We start from the raw sequence: 27614 nt of genomic DNA, 5'->3' as shown, positions 1-27614 counted from the left end.
GTTGGTAACGTCATCACACGAAGTCAGCGATGCCCACGGCCATCACTTCCAGCATCTCATATAAATAGGTAACTACAAGTTTTTCAACGTTACTATTGCCTATTCTCTTCTAGTTAGTTCATTGTTTCTTGAACCAAGGACGTGAAGCGTATCGGTTTTACGTGGAACGCCCTGTATGTTCCCCATGTAAGAGTTTCTGCGGTGGTAAAACGAGGGAGTGTCTGTACGATTCTCCAACGTGAATCATTTGTCATTGTTTCATTCGATTTCCTGTCTATATCAGTGTAGGAATATCTAGTGCATTGTACAGACTCTCCCCATCTTCTTTACAAGTTCCCAACAAATTCTAAATAAAAGAACAGAATCGTGGACTGACCAACAGCTGTTGTAACGCATATTAATTCACACACAAACGGTTTCGGTCAAGTGGACATCTTCAACTCAGGGATTAACATTAAATAAAGTTAATGGAAGGTTAAATGGTGTAAATACATACTTTTTTCATTTGCACCTTCTGACACATATACGCAGTCAGTTCAAAAAGGTTCGACACTGGATTAATAAGAAACTGAGAACTGTTTAGATGGTCATTTTAATGCTCCTGGTGTTCTACATACTTTCTCCTGACTTGAGTACAAAGCAGGAAACTTTCATGCGACCAAGACAAACTGTCAGAAAAGTCCTTTTTGGGATGTTATTCAGCTCGCGCATTGATTATGTCGTCAAAGCGCTGTCCCTTCATGTGAATTTCTACACTCTGCCGTTTTGTGTACGTTTGTATTGATAATACCAAGTCTTGCCAATCCGTGATGATTTGCAGAAAAGAACTGTCCGTTTTGCATTTCAATGAAATAACGGCAGCTACATTCTGTACATAACAAAATTATTTTTTATATATTTATTGTGACAGCCATCTCTGTCTTGCAGTTTTACATAGTACGATTAGATTTACCTAAAAATTTCATAGTTACTTTTGAAGACAATATATTTTGTTGACGGAGAGATGCTCAACTAATTGGCCGAATGCACATCTCTTGTTTACAGTTGTTGACACTGCAGTTGCTGCGCTGACGTCGCTTATACCCCAGGAATAAAATCAGTCTTAGAACTTCTTGGACGGACGGTGTAGTTGCATCTCTTACCCTGCACATTATCATCAGTCAGTGTTCTGCATACTGTCTAACCAAAGCCGTATTTCCAGCTGATTACTCAATATAGTCAGAAAGCTGGTGCGATAGGCCTATTACGTAAATTTGTAGGCCATTGTGCAACATACTAATTGCTCACTTGCACAGGGAACATAAGAAAACAAAATAGATAAACTGAGTCCAGGCGGTAGGCGCCTGTGAGACTGGCACTCGTGGTACTTGAAGATCAGTCACTGAAACACAGTGCGTATGGTTATACAAATATTAGCATTTCAGCGCAACCGCACATACCGGCTGGTTATAATTAAAATGCAGCTACTCACAGAGGTCCAATGCGGGCTGTAATTATTGTACGGCAGCGAAACTTGGTAGATATGCTAATGAGTTAATGCGGGACCAATTTACGACGGAAAAAATTAGTTCTAATCTTGGCCACCACGTGCAAACCTGAGCATCTCGTCGACGTCCCCGGAGCTCACAGTCAACGAAATGTGTATATGGTGGTTAATAATAAAATAAACATTATGCCTTTCTCACTTGTCTGACCTTTGCTGCCCACGCCCCATTCGTAATTCACTACATACGGAAACACTGACACAAGTCTGTCTTTCATTCACAGCGCCAGATCTGCACATGGTGGCCAAAATTGGAAATAATTTTTCCCGGCGTAAATGAGTTCTGCATAACACAAGAAAATCTACCAAGTTTCGCTGCCATACGATTATTACAGTCCATACTGGGCATCTGTGAGTAGCTGCACTTTAATTATAACCACCCAGAAGCAGGTGGAAATAACTTCAACTACATTCTGTACATAACAAAAAATATGAAGCGAGTTTCTGATTCAGAAATCGAATTTTAATGTTGTTTGTTTGTGAGACAATCGTGTTATGTGTCGTGTAAGAAGGAGAAAGGTCTACTAGCGGCAGAATAATAGCCTGTCGAAACTGCTGTTTACCATTCGGTGCTATTGGTGCTTGCACTGGTCATGGTCCTACGACTGCCGTGCGAATTGGAATTGCTGCGTTCAGGAGGGCTACACTCAATGCTGTGTAGGATGCTCGAGGCAATTAGTGCCTAAGAGGACCGACATACTGTTTGCTTGACTTTGCACGTCCGTACAGCTACGTCACATGCGCTAAGTTAGGAAATGGGTTAGTTTCCAGTGAGAAACTATCTACTCTAAACGGTGAGTGCGGCAATGCCCGGAGCACAATGGACTGTCGGCACAGCGACCATTGTTGCGGCTTCCCTTGATTCGCTAGCAGACAGTAACGCGCCCAATGACAACACTCGGCTCAAGAATGCCATCATGTCGTCTTTTCTGAAGAGTGCCGATTCTGAGTGCAGCAGCACAATGAGCGTAACAGTGTGTGGAAGCTCCGGTCACTTCTGGTGGACATCGATGGTAATTTGGAGAGCAGCCGTTATATTTCTCGCTAGTTAAGCGGGTGGTCGACTTCTGCCCTACCCACTACTCAGCACGATCTTCAGATCTCTCATCCACTGAAAACATTTGGTCATTGGTTGGCAAGGTACTTGCATGCCACCACTCATCATCCACTACAATTCAACTCTGGTACATAGTTTTCCAAGCTATTTTCCTGTGTCTTACGTTCTGTTTAATCTTATTGTTCTGAGTCTTTTCTTGACACTCGTCTCAATCTGTTACTGAGCGGGCGCTGAAGACCTTGCCGTCGTGCGCCCTTAAAACCTTCTCCATCTCCAGCTCATCAAAAAATGGCTCTGAGCACTATGGGACTTAACTTCTAAGGTCATCAGTCCCCTAGAACTTAGAACTACTTAAACCTAACTAACCTAAGGACATCACACACATCCATGCCCGAGGCAGGATTCGAACCTGCGACCGTAGCGGTTGCGCGGTTCCAGACTGTAGCGCCTAGAACCGCTCGGCCACCCCGGCCGACTCCAACTCATCAATTCTGCTGTATAATTGACGCAGCATGGAATGACGTTCGTGTATCTGTTATCGAAGCCCAGTTCGTGTCAACGCTCAGCTAGGTTAGAACTGTTGTTGCTGTCAAAAGTGGCAGCTCAATGTATTAAATTTCGCACCATATACATGTATTTGCAGTTGCGAATACGGACAACCTTCAGCTGTACAATGGTGTGAGGACATTGAAAATTTGTGCTCGACCGGGACTCGAACTCAGACTTCCCGTTTGTCGTAAGCAGTCGTTTTAACCACTTCAGCTATCCGAGCAAACTTCATGGCCAGACCCATTCTTCAACATGTCATCTCATCGTGTATGTACCGGCCAAGCGACTTTTAACTAAAACCTCTCTCCTATATGGGAATACACATAATGACTACAAATGCTGGTTGTAGACACACAGACGAAGACATATGGAAGTCTGGATCTGGTTGTGAAGTGTGCTTAGATAGCCGTAGTGGTTAAGGCGACCGTTCGCGACAAGCGGAAAATCCGGGCTCGAGCCCCTGTCCGGTACAATTTTTTAATGTGCACACATCATTGTACAGCTGAAGATTCAACATATTCGCAACTGCGAATACATCTTATGTATGATAAATCAAGTCACGCTCAGATAATCTCATAAAGGACATGGAGATGTCACATGCTGTCCAAATCACCACCTCTCAGATTCAGAGTTTCTGTTTTATCTAGATTATCTTCCCAAAACAATTTTAAGAAATTCTAAAAATTTCCAGTACGAAAATGGAGTCCAACATGCCGCATTTCACCAGCGAAAGTCTACAGTAAGTGAGCTTCTTTATGAGAGGTTGTCTACCTCGCAGATTCAACCTCCATCTTGAAATCCCCACAATTTTCGTGGAAACAACTCAAATTCCATGTTCAGCATTGCCATATTCCGTGTGAATTGGCTGCACAGCTTCTCAGCCTGCTGCTTACGTGGTGGGTGCTAATAATGGACTGGGGAGGCACTGTGTCCGATTAGGGTAGCGAGCGTAATGTGCGCTCCGGCGCACACGACGTCATCCGGGTCAAAGACAAAAGGTCGGCGGCGACTGCGTGGTCCGCGAGATGCGCCGGCGCGAGGATCGATACGCAACTGCGGCAGGCGGAGCGTCTGCCGCGTCCTCCACGCGCCTATTGTCCTTGCAGATCCGAGTAAGCCACAAATCCCGGCTCACGGCAGGGATGCTGCAATTAACAGAGGTAGTGGGAAGTTTGCTGACTTACATGGGCGAGAGGTTGGCAAAAGTCAGAATGGATTTCCACAAGGTTCGACCTTAGCACCTCCCTTTTATATTGCGACAAAAAGAGCTATCTCTTTTTGGAGATAGTATCTCATCTATGTTCAAGCCAGATAACATATAAGTGGCAAGAGAAATGATAAATAGTATTACAAAAAATATTATGTCACGTTCTACTACCAATTTGCTCCAGAACATCGAAGAAAAAGTATTTTCAAGTTTGTATGTCAAAGATTATATAGTAAATAACTCAAGATAAAGATAATTAATTTTGGTTTTATCATTCATTTCACATCATTACAATTAATCACACAAATCATCCATGAAAATGTTTTGTATTCATGGTGCTCTGCAGCCTTTATGAAATTGATAAATGACATATATCTGTACTAGCCTCTTCCCTGCGGCTTCTCCCATATATCCATTCGACACATATAATGAACACACCTCCACCTCTGTGTCTGCCTCATCCCCCACCTCTATCTGTCTATATCCTTGTCCTCACTCTCTACCCTTTCATCTCCTCCTTCCTCTCTCTTTGTCCATTTCCTCCACCCCTCTCTCTGACCATATCTTCCTCCCTCTCACCATATTCTCCTCTCCCTCCCTCTTTCCATTTCCACCTCCCCCTCTTTCTTTTCCACCTGCCCACTACCCCTCTACAACTTCCACCTGCCTCATGCATCTCCCCTCCTCCTATCACTCTGTCCATTTCTTTGTCCCCCTTAAACTGTCCACACCTTCTCTCTCCATCTCAACCTGCCCCAGCCATGCTCATCGACATGTGCAGCCCCTGCAATATAGTTCCATAAAGCAGGCCAATACTACTGCCACAACACACCTGTTATGCAGTGCAAGCTACATACCAGGAAGTTGAAAATCCTTTATTTCCCCCTGATGTGCACGCTACCATGGAAGACAGGTCACTAAAGCCGACTGATACTATTCCAACACAACACACCTATCATGCAGGGGAATCTATATGTTGGGGCCCAGAAAACAGTTTCTTGCCTGTGACATGTAGGTTGTGATGCGAAGCTGTTTTGATTTGGCAGACCAATAATGTTCTCATGCAACGTGTCTGTCATACAGGGCAGCCTATACACCAGGGGTTGGATCAAACACGTTTGCACTAGTACTTCTGCTCTTATTGGAGCTAGGAGGTAATAAACCCTACAGTGCTGATACTTGTGAGGCTTGTAGTTTCTGTGCCAGATTTGGTTGAAATCATTCCACATGTTGGGATGACATCCTGGATATACATGCAGACACTCATATAATTTTTGTTTTGCCTTCGTACGATTTCTGTAGACGTTTTGAAGATTTTACTTTAATTTTTTGCTTGGTTTTTGACACATCCTCATGGAACTCTATATGAGGTGCATATATAATACAGGTGTCCTACTCGAAAGAGGCACCGCTAACAAACATTTGCTTAAATTACACTTGAAGTCTTTGCATGAAAATCAGGAAATGAAATGAACGTGTCATACCTTGTTTGTGGGGAAAAGAAGGCGAATCACAAAAGGTGCTGAAAGTGGCTGCCCTTGACTTGTAAACACAGTTGAACACAATGCAGCATATTCTCGAGTGTTGCTGCCAGAATCTCTGATGTCACTGCCTTGATTTCACAGATGATTTCTCTCGTAAATCTTCCAAGTTGTGTGGTTTGTTCCTGTATACCTTGACTTTCAGGCCACTGCAGAAGAAAAAGGCAGATGATGTCAGGTCAGGTGACCTAGGGGCCACAGTGTCATTTCGAAATCATTCTGTCAGGGAGGTATGATTCGACCTCAGCCATGGTCACTAGAGACGTGGCACCATCCTGTTGGTACCAGCTACAGGTGAGTTCATCATCATCCAACTGGTTCACGAATTCTCAAAACATTTAGATGTAAACTGCACTTGCCACAGTGGACTCGAAAAATATTGGTCCGATGATGCAATGCTGTGATATTGCACAGAACATGCCAATCTTTTGTGAGTGCAGAGGTTGCTCGATCAGTACATGACGATTTTCATTACACGAGAAATGTGTATTCTGTGTGTTTAGGTAGCAAGAGAAATGGAAGCATGCCTCATCACTGAACCATGTGTACAGCAATATTCCTGGCCTCTGAGGAATAAACTGCTGAAACCAATGGCAAAATGTATTGCCTTTGCCTTTGTCATTGATATTCAGTTCCTGAACAACTGTAAACCTGTATGGATTCAATGCTGGCTTTCTTTGCAGCTCTGTGACATGTGCACCGTGACATTCCACATTTCTGAGGTACACATGGGTCAGACTTCGCAGGAGAGGCCAACAATCGTTGTTTCACGTCGCTCATCTTTTCTATCAATAATGATGGCCGTTCCCCACCGTGAAGATCCAACATCGTTCCACTGCTCTCCATCTTGTTCACTAACTTTTGTACGCACCATTTAGATGGTATATGCTGGTCACCACATCGTTCAACAAATATTCGCTGATATGTCTTAAAGGAACCAGTGTACCATTACTGTTTTTCAAGAAACACGCGCTCTTCAACAGACTAGTGAACATTAACACGAATTACTGAACAATGAGCTCCATTCACAGAGACGCGCGGAAACACACTATTGCGTCAAACGATGTTGCAGACTGCAGAGTTGCCACGTCAAACGTCACACATAACACTGTGCCATTTCAGCGGAATTTATACACTTGTTTGTGGAGCTTATTTCAAGTGGGACACCCTGTACAATATGGACATACTGAAAGCCAGTTAAAAGACTAAAGTAAAATCTTCATAACATCAACAGAAATTCTATGAAGATAAGATAATACACAGTGGATGAGACTCAATTAGCCAATAATATAACCATTCACAGAGAAAACGGAAAAGTACCTTGAGTTGTCGTTAGATGGCAGCACCTTGAGTTGTCGATAGGTAGCACCACTGAAAGAACTGACGTGACCAAAGCCTACACATCAGAATCGGTGAAACAGACACATCTGCGTTTTGACAGCGAGAGTGTATCATTTCGAGTCCACGGAAGTGCTGGTGTGGAGCGGCGTGGCGTACGAGGGATTGATTGGCTCATTCTTTCTGGAAGGTCGCATCACAGGGGAAAGCTAACTTGAGTTACTGAGGGATACTGTACAATCATTCATGAACTTCAGAATAGACCAAGCACTGATGAACTGTGGTAGTAGCAAGATGGTGTTCCATCACACTTCACAAACACTGTTCGGGCATTCTTGCATGAAATGTTTCCTGAGCAGTGGATTGGTCGACGAGGACCTGTGAGAGTAGCCATCCCGATCTCCATACTTCCCCCACCGGCCTTTTTTTCCCCTCTAGGGTTACTTTAAGGTGTACGCTAGCCCATTACCAGTGAGCAACATCTGCATGAGGAGATTGTTCAAGAGTTCGACGACGTTCCAGTGAACATGTCCAGGGAAGGCGTGTGGAAAATGTTTCTGTGCATTTGCAAGCCTGTGTTACGTAGGGGGTGGCCTGGTCGACCACTACATTCAAAATCGATGACTGTGTCATAACAACTACCATCATGTGTGCACTATCCCATTTTTGTAACCTTTATTAGCATTTAGCAATAAAAATAACATATAATCAAAAACTGTCTGAGTCTGGCCTACTCTGTAGAATGCCCGATTAAAATAAATAAATATTGATCCCTGGAACATGAAACCAACTAACTAACTAGCTAAAACTAAATTGGTGCATACTTTGTAACGACATAAGTTTCAACTTGATCTATGCAGCGGGTTTGTTTATACGACTTTTTACAAATAGTGGTGTTAGGTGTGCTTCGTTAAAGGAATAAACAAGGAAGCTGCCCGCCTGTCTGCTTCAATATATGGATTTCAGGAAGGTCATGTGCGAGAAATACAAGCTGGGTTTTACATGATCGGGGTTTCTGGAACCCATGCTGGTTGGGATGGAGCTCTTTCTGTTCAAAATGCCTCGTTACATGTTCTAGGATTCTACAACAGGTGGACGTCAATGAGACAGGACATTAGTTTTGTGGATCACTTCTGCTACCCTTCTTGTAGACACGTGCGATCTGTGCTATCTTCCAATCACTAGGCGCGCTTTTTGTTCAATGAATCTATGGTATTTTATGGTTAACATGGGAGCTACTCAGCTGCAAATTTTGTACAGAATTTGAAAGACTTTCCATCGGGTCCTGGGGCCTTTCTAGACGATTTCTCTGTGGCCTTGACACTCGTATCTTCTTTGCAGTAGCACGGGAATTAAACTGGGTCAGTACATGAGAATATTCCTTAGTAAAGAAACATTTCACGTCGGAATTGAGCGCTGCTGCTTTTTTTTACCCTCAATTGCAGTTTCTATGCTCTCCACGAGTGTCTAGGCACTAACTTTCGTACCACTAAAAGCGTTTACATGGGACCAGAATTTCTTTCGGTTTTGAGAGAGATCCTTCGATAACATTCTTCCACAGTAGTCGCTGGAAGCTTCACCCATTGCCCTCCTGACATTGAAAAGCGTTTAATTGATTATCTCCTTATGTGTAGCCCTACGCTTTATTTAGATCCATTACGCAATTTATCTTTAGAAATTTTCTTTAAGGTGACCGTATACTAGGAGGGTATCTCCCGTCATGAAATGTTCTACTAGGTACATCCGCATTCACACATGGTCGACCATTCTTTCAGACTAGAGCCTCAGTTTTTCTACAAGCTCCTGCCCGTAGATAAATGTTTTTAGTCCCACTTTGAGACATTACACGACTTCCATTTTATCTTGTTTTCTAAGCATGCAAAATTTCGTATTTGCTTCAGCTGCCCTCTGCTCTTTAGTAATCATAGTTGCTACAGCTGCCTCGTGGTCATTGCCTCCGGACTCACTTCGCTTCGTCGGGCAGTGCATCTTCTAATTAAGTCGTTTATTCATTACAATATTGGCATTTTCTTATTTTATTTTTGCAATTTAACTTGTGACCACTCTGCAAGCAAATGCTTCAACTTACGTTTTAGAAACTTGTATATCTCTCTCTTTATATCGTAGAAAAACTAGAATAAGTTCGAGACTACATGTATCTCGGATGTGTTAACAGAGAATGAATGGAGTTGCGCACCACAACTCATACTTACAGAGAACAATTGGATATTTTGTATCAATTTTAACATCCGCCTGAGGAATTGTCCTTTGTTTTCTCTGGAATGCTCTCTTTTAAAATGTAGAAATTTAGACACTGAGGATGGAGGACAGAGTAAAACTGGATGTCTTAGTTGGTGTGACGAGGAAAGAAAAGGGGGAAAATGAGCTGAAGTGGTGAGAAGCAAAGAAGTGCTATGTTGAGCCGGTGCAGACAAATAATTATTAGCAGTAATAAAAATTCGTATCAAATGGGGCTGTATCGGGATTTCAAATTGAAATGCCCACGGAGACCAGGCCTCTGGACCTGGCGTTCAGTTTAATTCGTTAAACAAATTAAAACTGACAATTCCGGTTCTTAGCGTGGCACTGCTCCAGGTGATCGATAAATCGTAAAAATTAGAACGTACTCGTATGTCAAACGTTAATAAAGATATGGGCTACGAACTGAGCAATGGACTGAAATGGGAGGATAAGCTACTTTTACACGGTTCTTACTGGGGAGTGACGTCAAAAGGATGTGTGTTCCAGAAAAATCGATACGAGCACAAAATTCGATAGCATTAAGTGATTTATAGATCGCGCCGTTTAAAGGCAAAAGTGCAATGAAGATATGTTATAATTAAATGTCAGTTAAAGACACATTGGCAGTAAAAGCCTTCAGGTGATCCTAAGAAGAAAGCAACTGCTTACTGAAAGTTGCATGAGTCCACTGTGGTGTAATGCTTAGAGACTGGAGTTACATAGTCGAAAGAAGTAGGTTCTGGTACTGCTACATCCAAACACACTATTATATCTCTTCGCGTTTGTAAAAGATTCCAGAAATTTCTTACCATGTAACAGAAGTACTTTCTGCAATATTCGTTGTTTTTGTGACTTCAGTCTGATTAAAAAACGAAGGATTAAACCGCTGCGAGTGAAACCAGCAGCTATGATATTTATATTCTTGCTTATGACAAATATTTGGTCATTTATTGCCGAATAAATCGTGATTTGCGAGGGTACGGTTAGGCAGGAACCTAAGGGCATAACATAAATTACTGCGAGTGAAACGGGCGTTTGATAGCAATCGACAATGTGCTACGTCATTCTGACGCCACTTTCCCCACAGGAATTTGGCGAAAGTAGCCTCTTCCTTGAAGCGGGCACTCGATACAGAGATTACAGTTGTACAATTACATCGTGATGGCAACCATGACACTGTTCAGCGACAATTTATTGGTGGTGTCTATGCATTATCTGGTCGCAGAGGTACCAACGCGTCAGTTACATCTGTGGAATCCCGTCACCTGCTTGGCATAAGGTGTCTCTTCTGAAGACAATGGTGGATATTGTCGAAAGCTCGAAATTTTAAATGTGGAGAAGTTACGGGATAACATTTTACACAACAAACACATCAACTGCTAACATTTTATAAAACAAACAAATCGCGAACTCATCGAGCATGAACTCTACATTTTGGACTCATGGTTCGGGGAAACTAAAATCAGTAAATCATTACCAAATTAAGGAAAACTGGCGCACACCGTAATATTACACCGTTACGATTTACACTGGGGTCCATACACTTCGGTAAGTAAAACTGACCTGCCATTATTTAGATTTATGCACCACATCCAATCAGTGGCGGATGTTTCTTTCGTCAGTCGACTCGACTGAATCGAGTTATCGAGTAGTTGTACTTTCCTATTTAGCACGCGCGTCCGCGTCATCATATTTTATACGTTTTTGCCTGACACATAGATAAACTACCACATACCTACGAGAAAAGTCGCGGTGATTCTAGTGATCTCGATACGTTACTCTGTGTGGCATTTGTTCGAGAAAAGTCGCGAATATTCAACTGTTTTCTTGTACAGAGAACCTTCGATACGTAGCGTTATAAATACGGACTATTCACAACATAGGAAACAAGTTTACATTCAGAAGCAGAAATATTAAGACTGAAGAATGAATAAGTAAAAAGTCGTAGTAGTAGCAAGTGCACGTGTGAAGATTAGTCAAGAGTGAGAGTGATCAGTTGATTGTGAAGTATTAATAATAGTAATTCAGTGTCTTGTATATGTGTATAATCGGTTTAAATAAAACTGCCTTAAACTTTGCATGTGACTTGATATTTTTTATTGCGGTAAAAGTAAAGGTAGATCAAGATTTGTTTAGCGCCCCCTCCTTGAGAGGTTTTTCTGCATCCGCCACTGCATCCAACGCCTTATCAAAATGTGTGAAGTTACTCCACAATGTTCTGTTCCATTGTTCTGAAGTTTGCTGCTCGTTTCGTTCGCAGCAGTTTAATATTTTATTTTTTAATCAGACTGAAATAGTAAGAACGAGGGGTCCATTCACTGAGAGAATTCTGGGAAAGAATAGCTAGCTGCGAAGGTTCTTGTGCGACCCATTCTTGTGTACTGTTCTTTTGCTTCGATTTATCAGATCTTTGTATTAGAGGAGAAGACAGAAGCGTATTAGAGGAGCAGATCGAAGGAAATCTGAGGTTTACGCCCGTTTAATAACTGCCCAGTACAGTCAATACCGGAGTGTTATAAAGACTCTCAGGGAACTTGGGGAACTTCATACGTCTCTCTCATTTTGGATGATTACTTCTTTACACGAAGCGCTGTTTGGAAGTTCTAGTGAGCCACTTGTCCGTCCCCGGTAGCTGAATGGTCAGCGTTACGGATTGTCAATCCTCTGGGCCCCGTTTCGATTCCCGGCTAGGTCGGGGAATTTTCTTCGCACAAGGACTGGGTGTTGTGCTGTCCTCATCATCAGCCGCTGGGCTCGCACTGCCTGCTGCTAAGAAGGTGAATGTTTTTGCTGATATGACTTGCAATAACGACTGCGCGAAACGCCGCTATCTCGTTCGGGATGCTACGGCAGACACCCTCTCGAGCACCCCGAAGACTTCTTGAGTCCTCGGCTGTGATGGGTTTCAAGCTGTCAAAAGAACGATGGCGTGTGCATGCGCGGACGAGAGAAAGGCTGAGGCGTCTTCGAGTGCACAAGGATGGACTCGTGTTCGTCGTTTCCGTAGTGTAGCGGTTATCACGTCTGCTTCACACGCAGAAGGTCCCCGGTTCGATCCCGGGCGGGATCCTCATCGACTGCAATCGCTGAAGTGGCGTCAATTTCGAAGACCGGCACCCGGCGAACGGTCTGCTCGACGGGGGGCCCTAGCCATACGATAAAAAAATAAATAAAGTGAACCACTACTACAAACAGACAACAAAACGGATCGACTGGTTCTATCGTAAGTCTTGCGTAACGTCCGTAACAACGAGAAAAGAGATTATGGCGCGCACAAGTACCTACGGGAATTCATTTCTGCTGCATTCCATCCGCAAATGGTGCGAAGCGGGGCGGAGGGGGCGGGGGACGGGCGACGGAAGGGAGGTAAGGGTTTAAAGTCCTATCTACGCCGATGTCATTAGACATGAAGAACAAGCTCAAGTACGAAAAAGCGAGTGGAACAGGAAGGACAGCCTTCAGGTCGACTAATCCGCTGCAAATGCGTTCTTTTATTTCCCCTTGAAAAGTAACAGTGTTAGGTCGATGCCAACACAAGTTTCCTGAGAAATTAAGTTAAAAGGTGCCTAGGAGATAATCTTTGCATTAATAGTTCAGAAAAACTGTTCCGTGTATAGCACGGGCCGCCTATTAGTATTTCAACTCGCATGGGAAAGGAGTAGCAGCGTGAGCGGCGACGACGACTTGACAATAAAGCAAAGAGCGCACAGTGGCTGGCGCAGATTAAAAAAGAAGACATAAATCATAGTGTAATTCGTCAGCACTGGTTTATATTCGTGTCTGACTAACGTAATGCTACTGGTTGTGCCAGGGATGAATATTTGATTGAATTTGTTATTAACTGCCCTCACATAAAGAAGGCACAGTTAAAGATTACGAGGTACATTGAGTGTAATAGTTTTCATAATGTAGTCAAGATTGGGTGTTCAACAATTCACTGTTTACGTGTGGAAGGATGAACTTACAGATGCGAGATGAACTTAGTTCGAATTTATTACATGCAACGTTTTACTTAAAAACGCCAGATGCGTTACAGGGAGTGATAATTATTCTGAGACTAAGCTCTTCACCCTTCGAAACGGAACTTGATTATTGTAGGAATTACGTGCATATAGGCAGTCTAGGCTGACTTAGAACCCCGAGAAGACTTTTAAATGATTATCCGTTGGGCACATCGGGAATTTTGTGTACCAGGACCCGTTTTGAAGGACGGTTAATTCGAGCCAGAAGTATATTATTTATGCTTTGGAACGGGAGGTTGGGACAGTTATTAGTTAAATGCAACCATTTCAAACCCATTAAATAAGAGAACAGCCACAAAACGAAGATGTTTGAAGACTCTCAGGCAGAATACCAATATTTGTTTTAACAGTACACAAAAGACACTCCAGGGAAATCATGCTGGTCTTTTCACCAACATGCTAATATACTGAGCGGACCTAGAACGACTCTACGAAGAGTTACAGAGAATTCTAAATGACAGCAAATCCCACTACAAGATTTTAATTGGAGAGTAAAACGAAAACTAAAGCACGTTTCTTCTTTCTTCGTGTGTGTGTGTGTGTGTGTGTGTGTGTGTGTGTGTGTGTGTGTGAGAGAGAGAGAGAGAGAGAGAGAGAGAGAGAGAGAGAGAGAGAGAGAGAGAGAGAAAGAGAGAATGAACATAGCAACGACCAAAACGATATACATTTTATCAAACCATAAGTAGATTGTGTAGCATGTTACGTCACAAGTCCATTTCAAAAACATAAGCGACTGTAGCCTTCTATGATGCAAAGTAAAAGGAGATTCAAAGTCATAAAAAAATTCGTCAGGCGGGAATTCGGAAATGTAAATTATAAAAATTTATCCGAGAATAAAGACGTGAGGGTGATCCCATTAATTCTGATGCTGAGGATCTTAGGAAACGAAAATTATTGGCCCTACAGACGTAAATAATGGCGGTACTCTAGGCAAGAGGATTTTTGGCGCCCCGCCACTCCATCTCGTTTCTTTCGAATTTCTACGTTTCTAGTATTCGTTTGAATTTTCTGTTGCCCAACAAAAATTATTATTTAAAGCAAGTATAGCACGTGCTCCTTCTTTAAAAGATATCCTCGTGTTTACAATTACAATTCTGCTGTGAGAGGTAACTATATTGGAGCAAAGAAAGCCGCGCGGTATTAGCCGAGCGGTCTGAGGCGCTGCAGTCATGGACTGTGCGGCTGGTCCCGGCGGAGGTTCGAGTCCTCCTTCGGGCATGGGTATGTGGGTTTGTTCTTAGGATAATTTAGGTTAAGTAGTGTGTAAGCTTAGGGACTGATGACCTTGGCAGTTAAGTCCCATAAGATTTCACACACATTAGAACTTTTTTTTTTTCTTTTTTGAGCAAAGTAAGGATCACGGTCGACCTACATCGTATCACGTTTTGGATGGGAACGGGGTGTGTAGGAGAGAAACGCTATAGCCATTTATGGCTTAGAAGAACAACTAAAGACATCAGACCGACGCTGATTAATAATAGATAGAGAAAACACAAGGTAATATATTTTATTCCTTCATTTCCGAAAGTTGGAAACTCCAAGCTGCCATCTTCGAGGCCTCTTCAGAAACAACAGTAACAACAATATCGCTTCCGCTCCAAACTCTTATCACCACAGTTGCCATACATTGCATCACCATCAATGCCTCATTGAATAGTGTTACAATAAACCTTGACTGTTAATATTACTTATAGTAGAGATCGAGCGGTTCAAATCTCTATCTACACGCTTAGAATAATATCAGCCAAATGTTTTAGCTTGAACGGCGTCTTCCTTCTTTTGTTTAATAGTTCGTTTGCTATTTTATACACCACTTAGCTTCTTCGCGACACTCATCGTGTTATCAATTATTTACGCCATTCACCGCGTTATCAGTCACTCAAGATAAATATTTCTGGCAAAAACAGTGAGTAATTTTACTATCAGTGTCTCCGCGAACTGTATCAAAGTGTAAACATTCTTAACGCTGCAAAATTAACAGATACGAAGCCAAGATAATGAATTCCAGGCGACACCATCTATATATAAGGCTTCATTCTCAGATGAAAACCGAAAGAAACGAAGGAAGATGAAACTCCGTCACTGTAACATATCTTATGATCAGCGCGACGGCGTGAATGCCGTAATGATCGACGAAGTTTGTGACGGATCCGGATACCTGTTACATATACAGCACGAAATAACATCCCACGCGCACGACTACTTCCGTGATTTTTATCAGCAGCCAACTACAAAATCGCACCTATGCAACAAAATACTTTGGAGGGTTGAGAATTGCCTCACACCGGAAGACTGAATCATTCACGAAGAACGCTTTGCGGATGACGAAATCAAACTAGAAGCTTTGAAGGCCCAGAGAGGAAAATCTTCGGGTTCTGATGCGCTTTCCACTGAATTTTAGGAACATTTTTATGCAATCTTGGTGCATCACTATTGAATTTGCCAAATTACATATGACATACTGACCGAATACTCGAGAAACTCAAAGAGGTAATGATAGTTCTAATACCTATCACAGAAAAGTCAAGAGGATAGAGTAAATGATGCCTATCAGACTCCTTAATGTTGATTTGAAAATGACAAAGCGAGCAATCAAACTGAGGATGGGAGCTGTTTAGGGGAAAGCTTTGGAATGCCTCAGTACTGCGATACATCCGCGTGAAATGTTACTGCAGCAGGTACATTTAGAGATGTCATTTGCACAGCCACAGAATGTAAAACCAAAGGTGGTTTCCTTTTCATCGACTTTGAAAATATCGTATGGTAGAGATTACTGTTAAAAGACGAATAATAGCTAATATGCGCACTGCGTAACTGAAAACGAAAGCAATGTCAACAAGTACACGAATCACGAACAGATGAGGAAAAACACAACTGTACTGCAATTGTAACCTGCGACTACAACAATCGCCGTCCAACTAAAGTAAATAATGAGCCAAACGCCATGCTAGGGGATGTTATTGTCGTGTAACCACTCCGTCACAGGCCGTGCATTATGAATAGGTGCTAGTTCGTGTTGAAAGATGCAGTCTTGGTCTTCAATAGTGGGAAGCAAGAAGGTGCTTAAAACATCAATGTAGGCCTGTGCTGTCATAGTGCCACGCGAAACAACAAGGGGTCCATGCCCCCTCCATGAAAAACACGACCAAACCATAACACCACCGCCTCCGAATGTTATTGTCGGCACTACATACGCTGGCAGATGACGTTCACCGGGCATTCGCCATACCCACACCCTGCCATCGAATCTCCACGTTGTGTACCGTGATTCGTCACTCCACATAAAGTTTTTCCACTGTTCAGTCGTACAATGTTAACGCTCCTTACACCAAAGGAGGAGTCGTTTGGCATTTACCGGCGATATGTGTGGCATATGAGCAGCCGCTTGACCATGAAATCCAAGATTTCTCACATCCCGCCTAATTGTCATAGTACTTGCAGTGGATCCTGATGCCGTTTGGAATTCCTGTGTGATGGTCTGGACAGAGGTCTGCCTATTACACATTACGACGCTCTTCAACTGTTGGCGGTCTCTGTCAGTCAATAAACGAGGTCGGCCTATACGCTTATACGCTGTACGTGCCCCTTCACGGTTCCACTTCACTACCACATCGGAAACAGTGGACCTAGGGAGGTTTAGGAATGTGGAAATCTCGCGTACAGACGTATGACGCAAGTGACACCCTATCACCTGACCACGTTCGAAGTCCGTGAGTTGCGCGGAGCACCCCATTCTGTTCCCTCACGATATATAATGACTACTGAGGTCGCTGATATGGAGTACCTGGCAGTAGGTCGCAGCACAATGCACCTAATACACTCCTGGAAATGGAAAAAAGAACACATTGACACCGGTGTGTCAGACCCACCATACTTGCTCCGGACACTGCGAGAGGGCTGTACAAGCAATGATCACACGCACGGCATAGCGGACACACCAGGAACCGCGGTGTTGGCCGTCGAATGGCGCTAGCTGCGGAGCATTTGTACAACGCCGCCGTCAGTGTCAGCCAGTTTGCCGTGGCATACGGAGCTCCATCGCAGTCTTTAACACTGGTAGCATGCCGCGACAGCGTGGACGTGAACCGTATATGCAGTTGACGGACTTTGAGCGAGGGCATATAGTGGGCATGCGGGAGGCCGGGTGGAAGTACCGCCGAATTGCTCAACACGTGGGGCGTGAGGTCTCCACAGTACATCGATGTTGTCGCCAGTGGTCGGCGAAAGGTGCACGTGCCCGTCGACCTGGGACCGGACCGCAGCGACGCACGGATGCACGCCAAGACCGTAGGATCCTACGCAGTGCCGTAGGGGACCGCACCGCCACTTCCCAGCAAATTAGGGACACTGTTGCTCCTGGGGTATCGGCGAGGACCATTCGCAACCGTCTCCATGAAGCTGGGCTACGGTCCCGCACACCGTTAGGCCGTCTTCCGCTCACGCCCCAACATCGTGCAGCCCGCCTCCAGTGGTGTCGCGACAGGCGTGAATGGAGGGACGAATGGAGACGTGTCGTCTTCAGCGATGAGAGTCGCTTCTGCCTTGGTGCCAATGATGGTCGTATGCGTGTTTGGCGCCGTGCAGGTGAGCGCCACAATCAGGACTGCATACGACCGAGGCACACAGGGCCAACACCCGGCATCATGGTGTGGGGAGCGATCTCCTACACTGGCCGTACACCACTGGTGATCGTCGAGGGGACACTGAATAGTGCACGGTACATCCAAACCGTCATCGAACCCATCGTTCTACCATTCCTAGACCGGCAAGGGAACTTGCTGTTCCAACAGGACAATGCACGTCCGCATGTATCCCGTGCCACCCAACGTGCTCTAGAAGGTGTAAGTCAACTACCCTGGCCAGCAAGATCTCCGGATCTGTCCCCCATTGAGCATGTTTGGGACTGGATGAAGCGTCGTCTCACGCGGTCTGCACGTCCAGCACGAACGCTGGTCCAACTGAGGCGCCAGGTGGAAATGGCATGGCAAGCCGTTCCACAGGACTACATCCAGCATCTCTACGATCGTCTCCATGGGAGAATAGCAGCCTGCATTGCTGCGAAAGGTGGATATACACTGTACTAGTGCCGACATTGTGCATGCTCTGTTGCCTGTGTCTATGTGCCTGTGGTTCTGTCAGTGTGATCATGTGATGTATCTGACCCCAGGAATGTGTCAATAAAGTTTCCCCTTCCTGGGACAATGAATTCACGGTGTTCTTATTTCAATTTCCAGGAGTGTATTAAAAAAACGTATGTTTTTGGGGGTGTCCGGATACTTTTGATCACATAGTGTATGTATAACTCAACAGACGAATCAAAAAGAGAGATGGGTCTTAGTGGAAAAATGTCATTCTGTGAGTATTGCAATATGAGGTGAACGCAGCCATTCGACTTACGAAGAAAAGAAATGGATCAGGTAGTAATGGTACTTCAGTAGCAGTGATTCAAGCTGAAGGAAAAGTAATACAGAGGGGACGTGCATAATTCTTCAGAGAACGTCTGCGAAGGAAGACAGTGCCACAAAATTAGAACAGTGCTGTAACTTTTCCTCTGTAGTAAAACGGAAACAGACAATAATAAAAAAACCGTAGATTTATCAGCCTCTTCCCCGTACTTCTTCGAGAAAAAAGGCACGGGGTCAGTCCATGCTAAAATACTGCAGAACAGATACATCAGTGCTCCATCATCCGTTAGACTTGATCAGTATACGGGAAATTTGTACCTAAAACACGAGTCAGGCAAACTAATCCCGCATCGCCAAAATTATTGAAGTAGCCACAGGGAAAGTTTTCAGATAGCAAAACAAGGAAAAACATGTATTAATATGCGTCAATGGGACATTTATGAACCAGATTTCTTTTTTTTTTTTTGACATTGTGCGGTTGCGTCTAATGCACACAAACTTCAGCACTGAATGGTAGAACTTAATAGAACAGGTTCAGAAGTAAGTCTGAAAATATATATTGTATTGTATAGAACTGGGGACCTAGAAACGACGGAGAGGCTTCGTCCCCCTCACTGGTTCACACACAATAGGCTACAGCAGTCCATTCACCCCACCGCCGCCCCACACCGAAACCAGGGTTATTGTGCTGTTCACCCCCAGTGGACGCCCCAGGGGGACGTCTCACACCAGACGAGTGTAACCCCATTGTTTGCGTGATAGAGAAATTATTGTGTACGCGTACGTGGAGAAAGTGCTTGCGCGGCAATCGCCGACATAAGTGTAACCGAGGCGGAATAAGGGGAGCCAGCCCGCCGAGGCAGATGGAAAACCGCCTTAAAAAGCATCCACAGACTGGCCGGCACACCGGACCTCGACACTAATCCCACGGGCGGATTTGTGCCGGCGACCGGCACGCCTTCCCGCTCGGGAAGCAGCGCGTTAGACAGCGCGGCCAGCCAGGCGGGCTAAAATACATATTACTAAACGACTAATACGGTTTATTGCACTCGGCACCTGTTACAGGTTGCATATCTAACGGCTTCCTGAGGTAACAAAATTTTATTACTGTAGAAACTGCATAGTCTTGAGTGAGCGTAACTCACCGTGTGCAAATACCCAGACCATATGCGTCCAGTATTTGAGAAAGGGAGCACTTAGTGACTTGCAGGAAAAAAGTTTATCGATTACTACACTTTCGCTGTCCATGCAGTCAAACTTCAGCATCAGACATGACGTTTTAATTTATTCAAAATTATGTCACTTTACGACACAGTTTGGGAGAAATTACGTCATAAACATTGAAATGCGTGAAAAACTAGCTTTTGCTTACAATGGAGCGCAAATTACCCACGCTTCACTAATCCATTGTTTGATAAAAAAAAAAGTCGTGTGACTTGGGCCTCCCATCGGGTAGACGGTTCGCTTGGTGCAAGTCTTTCGATTGGACGCCACTTCGGCGACTTGGGCGTCGATGGGGATGAAATGATTATGATTAGGACAACACAACACCCAGTCCCTAAGCGGAGAAAATCTCCGGCCCAGCCGGGAATCGAACCCGGGCCCTTAGGATTGACATTCTGTCGCGCTGACCACTCAACTACCGGGGGCGGACAGTGTTTGATAATGAGAGCACTTCCAAACAATTTCACACCTTTTCTAAACTTTTTCTCCATTACATGCTTAATATCAAATTTTTAACACGTTAACTCTTAAGTAATTACAAGTTTGAAACTGTTTTGTATATGCAGGTTGATTCTGTAAAGAATCTGGGATTTACTGATTTATTATCAAAAGACTGCAATAATGTATAATCAACACAGCGCAAAAAAAATGTAAGTATAAACAATGAATCACAGAATCAATTGTCGAGTTTCTTTTTGGATTTTAGGCAATTTAAGTCAGTGGCTAGGTGAAACAGAAATAGCCTGTAGTGTGTTTGGTAAACTAAACACAGTTTTCTAAACTAAGCTTATAACACGTATCAAAAGAAAAGTTTACGGTCACTGCACATTCCCAGTTCTCACTTATGACAATGAGGTATGAACTTTTAAAGCGAAAACTATTAAAATATTTAGGGTGACTCAACGACAAATAGAGAGATGCCTGTTGGGCGCAAGTAAGCGATACAGGAAGAAAAATGGATCAGTAGATAGGCTGGAGTGGAAGACATAATTATGATAGAAATGAAAATGAACAAGAAAAGACCAAGGGGATGACTGACCTACCTGAATGTGGGAAGTTGACATTAGAAATCGCGCACGAGCGTTACGGGTTTGTATAACTGAAGAACGTAATGCATAGAGAATTGCAAACAAACTTTATATCCAGTAGTGAATTTCGAACGGTTGATGTGCTCATATGTCGATAAAAATGATACGATATTGGAATTCCAATATAAAAGACAAATTTAAAATGCAGGAAAGTTTCGCTACAGAATAGACAGATGAATAATTTTAGTGGAATAATTTTCGTATTTTATATGTTGTGATGGGGCTGAGTAAGCTTGATTTGAAAATGATAGGAGGAAAAAGCACATTCAGTTGAACTTTCACAGAACAGACAAAAAAAGAGACACAATAGTAGTTTAATGGTATGTCTAATAGTCACATTACTTTTTACACTAATTAAGGAGGGCGAGCTTTCGACACCGTTCCTTACAAGAGGTTATCAATCAAATTGCGCACCTGTGCAACATCGTCTGTTGTGCGCATGGATTCGTGATTTCCTGTCACAAAGCAGCGTTTTGGCCCTCTAATTATGTAAGCGAAATTGGAGATCATCTAAACAGTCTGTTATACTGTTTGAAGACATGCCGTCGTTTACCGCCTGGTTAAGCCATCATACGAGCAAAGCGAAATTCAAAATGATTTGGGCAAGATATCTGCATTTGGATGAAAAGTGGGAATTGACCTTGAACAACAAAATGTGTGAGGTCCTCCACATGAGTCGACTACTAAAAAAATTCGTTAAATTTTAGTTATATGACAAATCATACAAAATTAAATGTTGCCGATTGAATTAAATACCTAATGAGCAGCCTTCTGTACAACTTAAGACTGGCACAGTCGCATTAAACGAATGGGGAAGGCGAACCATATACTGGGTTTTATTGGCAGCACACTTTGAGTGGGTACTGGAGAGGTACTAAAGAGACTGCCTAGACAACACCTGTCTGTTCTCTTCTGGAGTATTACTGCACAGTATATCCTTACCAGATATGACTGCGGAGGGAAGTTCAAAAATTGGCTCCTACATTAGTATTAAACCGAAGTAGGGCAGCGAGTGTCACTGTTATGATTAGCGTGTTGAGATGGATATCATTAAAACAAAGGCGTTTACCGTTACCTCGGGAGCTTTTCACGAAATTTCAATAACCGACCTGTTCCTCCAAATGACAAAATATTTTGTTGCCTCCCGCTTACGCAGGAAGAAATAATCATTATGATATAATAAAAGAAATTATACTTAACTGTTCATTTTTCCATGTGGTGTTCGAGAGTGTAACGGTAGAGGAGGAGCCTGAAAGAGGTTCTATGTATCTTCTCCAAACACTTAAGTGTGAATTGCAGAGTAATCATGTAGATGTAATAAAGACAGCCAGGACTGGCTGCAAGGAATGGCCAGCAAGCGACATACTCAAGCTTCTCGTTTGTCTGTACAATAAACAAAGGAAGTGATAAAGTGGGATGACGCCAACACTTCGTGACGTGCAGTCGTAAACAGTTTGCGGTCGCCTGCGTCGCTAGAATGTAACTGTTGGCGGGAATCACGTAACGTTCTTAACGTCTCCCGAAGGTACCACGAAAGGCAAATGAATTCTACAACAAACTGTGTGTGTCATCAGATACAGAACACTTTTCGCGATCGTCACAATGTGAAAAATCTACCTAAATACAAAATGAATTTAGACAAGATTTCCTATGCACCTTACTGTTCAAAAGTATTCGTCTACCATAAATCTTCTCAAATATTTGTTAATAAATCTGACCAGTGATACCATATTCATGTCTTATGGTTATACAATTCCTCACTGACACTGAAACTCTATACACCGAGGTGACATAAGTCATGGGATAGCGATAGGCATATGGCGAAAGTATCGCGTAAACAAGGTACAAAAGGGCAGTGCATTGGCGGAGCTCTATTTTCTACTCAGGTGATACGTGTGAAACGTTTCCGACGTGATTATGGCCGCACGACGGGAATAAACAGACTCTGAACGCGTCGGACATTCCATTTCTGAAATCGTTTTGGAATTCTACATTACGAGATCCACAGTGTCCGACGTTAGCGCGAAGTTGTCACTGCTAACAAACAAGCAACACTGCAAACCGCAGGAATCAATGTGGGACCTATGAGCAACGCAACCGTTAGGATAATGCGGTGAAATTTGGCGTTAATGGGCTATGGCAGCAGACGACCGATGCGAGTGCCTTTGCTAACAGCACGACATCAACTGCAGCACGCTCGTGGATTCGTGACCATGTCAATTGGATCCTAGACGACTGGAAAACCGCGGAATGGTCAGATGAGTCCAGATTTCAGTTGGTGAGAGCTGATGGTAGAGTTTGAGTGTGGCGCAGACCCCACGAAGCCATGGACCCAAGTTGTCAACAAGGCACTGTGCAAGCTAGTGGTGGCTCCGTAGTGGTGTGGGCTGCGTTTATATGCCATGGACTGGGTCCTATTGTCCAACTGCACCGATAATTGACTGGTAATGGTTATGTTGGGCTACTTAGAGACCAAACAACGATGGAATGTTTATGGATGACAATGCGCCATGTCAGAACACTGGACAATTCGAGTGGTGATTTCGCCTACCAGATCGCCCGACATGAATCCCATCGAATATTTATGAGACGTAATAGAGGGTCAGTTCGTGCACAACATGCTGCACTAGCAACACTTTCACAATTATGGACGGTTATAGAGGCAGCATGGCATAATATTTCTGCAGGGGTCTTCCGACGACTTGGTGAGTTCATCCCACGTCGAGTTGCTGCACTACGCCGAGCACAAGATATTCGATACGATATTAGGAAGTATCCCTCGATTTTGTCACCTCAATATATTATTATTATTATTATTATGTTGACAGAGAAAGCATGTACCTTTTGATGTAGGGTCTAATTTTATATTTTATTTTTCAACATGACAGAAAGAATTCCACAGTTTTTACACCGATGTAACTTTTCATGCGGAAAATAGGTAGGCCTCGAGGACACGAAGTTTTTGATACTTCCATTTACGTAGCTAGCAGCTTATATGTTAGGAGGTATCCCATGACTTTCGTCACCTCAGTGTATTATTATTATTATTATTACTATTATTACGAGCTCATGTTCGTAAAATGTTTCAATTTACCATCAAATCACTAACTTCGTTTTTCTTTCAAGTAAATAAATCTTTCATTGCAAAACTAGACATCACACTGGTGAATCTTTATGCCCCGTTTGTTCATTTCCCATTCTTCGTTTGGTTATGAGAATTCGGACAAAAATCCATTATGTAATGTCTACAGAGTCTTGGTTTTTTTCCGCTCAAACATTTGACCAATAAGGCATCAGTCCAGATAGTTGGGTCAGTTCGGAAACATGACGATGGAAGAAAGGTGCTATCGTGTTTGGAGGTGCCCAAAGCCGCACCATGAATGAAGTTGCCCAGTTTGTTGATCTATTAACGAGGACTGACCAACGAGTCTACAAGAAATAGTGTACCACTCGGAGCCATGTAACACGGCATAAAAACAGCGTTATAAAAAGAACCTAACCGTCAGAGATCGTCGGTTTCTTATCAGTCTCAATCGGTTTCCAACCCGACAGGAACTGTTACTGTCAGTGGGTGCTAGTCCGTCTCAGATTGTTCCCGAACGAACATTCCGAAAAGAAGATCATGCAAGGTCCACCTGGAATCATAAAAGGTCATTGTTTATAACAGCACATATAGCTACACGTCATTCAGTTCACCAAACAATATAGGAACTAGGCAGTAGCTGACTGGAGGCGTATAGTGTGGTCCGACGAGTCTCAAGAAGTGACACTTGCCTCCGGTCCCTGTCGGCTAGGACCCGTTTATGACCACTGTTCATACGCCGAGTTAAGTGGTAGCGGGTGGGACGTCGGACATTCCACGTTGATAAGCCAACAAATCGGGCAACTTCTTTCATCGTGTTGTCATGAGCACATCCAAACACGGTAACTCATTACTGCCACTGTGTCACATCTCCACGTCGACCTATCTTACTTCACTGATTCCATGTAAGTGACTGGCACATACACATTCACTATCTTGTTGAGGAGGGGTCTCATGACCTGCTGGTCACAGCTCAGCGCCATCTACAGCGCTCCAAAGCGAGCAGTGTGACCTTTTAAAGGGGGTTCTAATATTTAGTCCAATGAGATTATCAATACATTCGTCCATCTATGGTTTCGATTACGTCCTTATGAAATACCTTAAACACTTTCCTGGCGAGTTTCAGTGCGACTGCTCTGAAAGGAACGCCTCTGTTCTTCTACATAAAACATGCGGATTAATGAGTATTGCAGCAGACGTCGCGGTATTGTCACTGTGAAAGATGGCTACAAGATCATAATGTTAGCGAGGGTTAGTAGAATACATACTAAATCAGAATAAACTACAAATTCGCAAACAAGTGGGTCTGTTAGCCGTGGTGTCAGGTCATCTAGATATAGGAATTTAGCGATGGAAAACATGTTTTTCCTCTGCGTTATTTCATTCGTTCTACAACAGACTGATGTACGTTAAGTTTCGTTTAGCACAGTTTGTGGGAGGAATGCACGAGAAATTCCTGGAGGAGGTTGAGGATATTAACAAATCACAGAAAATACATTTACACAGTCTAGAATACTACTAATTCACGATAATGAAACTTTCAACTCAATGTTGAGGTGGAGCCGGCCGGGGTGGCCGAGCGGTTCTAGGCGCTTCAGTCTGGAACCGCACGACCGCTACGACCATAGGTTCGAATCCTGCCTCGGGCATGGATGTGTGTGATGTCCTTAGGTTAGTTAGATTTAGGTAGTTCTAAGTTCTAGGGGACTAATGACCTCAGATGATGAGTCCCATAGTGCTCAGAGCCATTTGAACCATTTTTTAACGTAGCTATCTACCTTTGGTGCGACGAAGACGCTGGTGTCGTACACAAACGTAAACACAAACAAGACACCACTCAACGCAAACACAAACAAGAAGCCCCTCACGCCCCCATCCTAGCGCAACAGTGAATGCTCCCGGCAACGTCGTTCCATAGCCAAATGTCCTCGAGCGGATGTTTTCCGAGCAATTTCGTCTGTCTCATTTCGCTAAATTTTTATTGCGGTGCAGACAGTGATTCGAAAAGCTCTCAAATTTGCTTGAGAGTATTGCAACCTACAGCAAACCGAAAAGTGAGAGAGTAAAATAAATATCCAAAAAATTGGGTCAGTGCGAGTAGGGCTCGCGGACTGAGGGTTCCGTACAAAATTATACTGGGAGTCAGTCATAGAAGTATATATATACGACCGTATCAACATTTTTACAGTAGTTCTTCAGACTACCACGGACATACAAAAAGAAGTGAGAAGGGGAATGCAGTTTATATACACTATGTGACCAAAGGTATACGGACACCCCAAAAAACATACTTTTTCATATTAGGTGCAATGTGCTGCCACCTACCGCCAGGTACTCCGTATCAGCGGCCTCAATAGTCATTAGACATTGTGAGAGAGCAGAATGGGGCGATCCGTGGAACCCACGGACTTCGAACGTGGTCAGGTGATTGGGTGTCACTTGTGTCACACGTCTGTACGCGAGATTTCCACACTCCTAAACATCCCTGGGTCCACTGTTTCCGATGTGATAGTGAAGTGGAAACGTGAAGGGACACGTACAGCACAAAAGCGTGCAGACGGACCTGGTCTGTCAACTGACAGAAACCGCCGACAGTTGAAGAGGGTCGTAAGGTGTAGTAGGCAGACACCTATCGAGACCATCACACAAGAATTCCAAATTGCACCAGGATTCACTGCAAGTACTATGACAGTTAGGTGGGAGGTGAGAAAACCTTTGATTTCAGGGTCGAGAAGCTGCTCATAAGCCACACATCACGCCGGGAAATGCCAAATGACGCCTCGCTTGGCGTAAGAAGCGTAAACATTGGACGACTGAACAGTGGAAAAACGTTGTGTGGAGTGGCGAATCACGGTACACAATGCGGTGATCTGATGGCAGGGTGTGGGTACGACGACACAGCACAGGCCTACATTGATGTTTAAGACCTCTCCTCAGTGCAGCACTCCGTGAAGAATGGGCTGCCATTCCCTAAGAAACCTTCCAGCACCTGATTGAACGTATGCCTGCGAGAGTGGAAGCTGCCATCTGCCATCAAGGCTAAGGGTGGGCCAACATCATACTGAATTGCATCATTATCGATGAAGGGCGCCACGAGCTTGAAAGTCATTTTCAGCCAGGTGTCCGGATACTTCTGATCACATAGTGTATGTAGGGAGACAAGATTTATTAACACTTTTTTTTACTTACTAAAACATGACTACAACTTACAATTTATGTTTGCATAGAGTAATGTTTGGATATTATGCTTTTGACGGATGATGAATGCAATGTATGTTCAAATTTCGTATAGATACTTGTCATGTGATATAATTACA

The 27614-nt window shown here is 43.6% G+C and overlaps 1 protein-coding gene and 1 non-coding gene across 2 annotated transcripts in view; one reads left to right on the top strand and one right to left on the bottom strand.

Annotated features, from left to right (window-relative positions):
- LOC126188571 (uncharacterized) overlaps positions 1 to 27614 on the bottom strand; it is a 113304-nt gene that overhangs the window by 68785 nt on the left and 16905 nt on the right. The window lies entirely within an intron of this gene.
- Trnav-cac (transfer RNA valine (anticodon CAC)) lies at positions 12474 to 12546 on the top strand. Its single transcript has one exon. It is a non-coding gene; the product is annotated as a tRNA-Val (tRNA).

The sequence above is a fragment of the Schistocerca cancellata genome, chromosome 5 (genome assembly GCF_023864275.1).
Source record: "Schistocerca cancellata isolate TAMUIC-IGC-003103 chromosome 5, iqSchCanc2.1, whole genome shotgun sequence".
NCBI classification, from domain to species: domain Eukaryota; kingdom Metazoa; phylum Arthropoda; class Insecta; order Orthoptera; family Acrididae; genus Schistocerca; species Schistocerca cancellata.
This window is presented reverse-complemented; position numbering and strand designations above follow the sequence as displayed.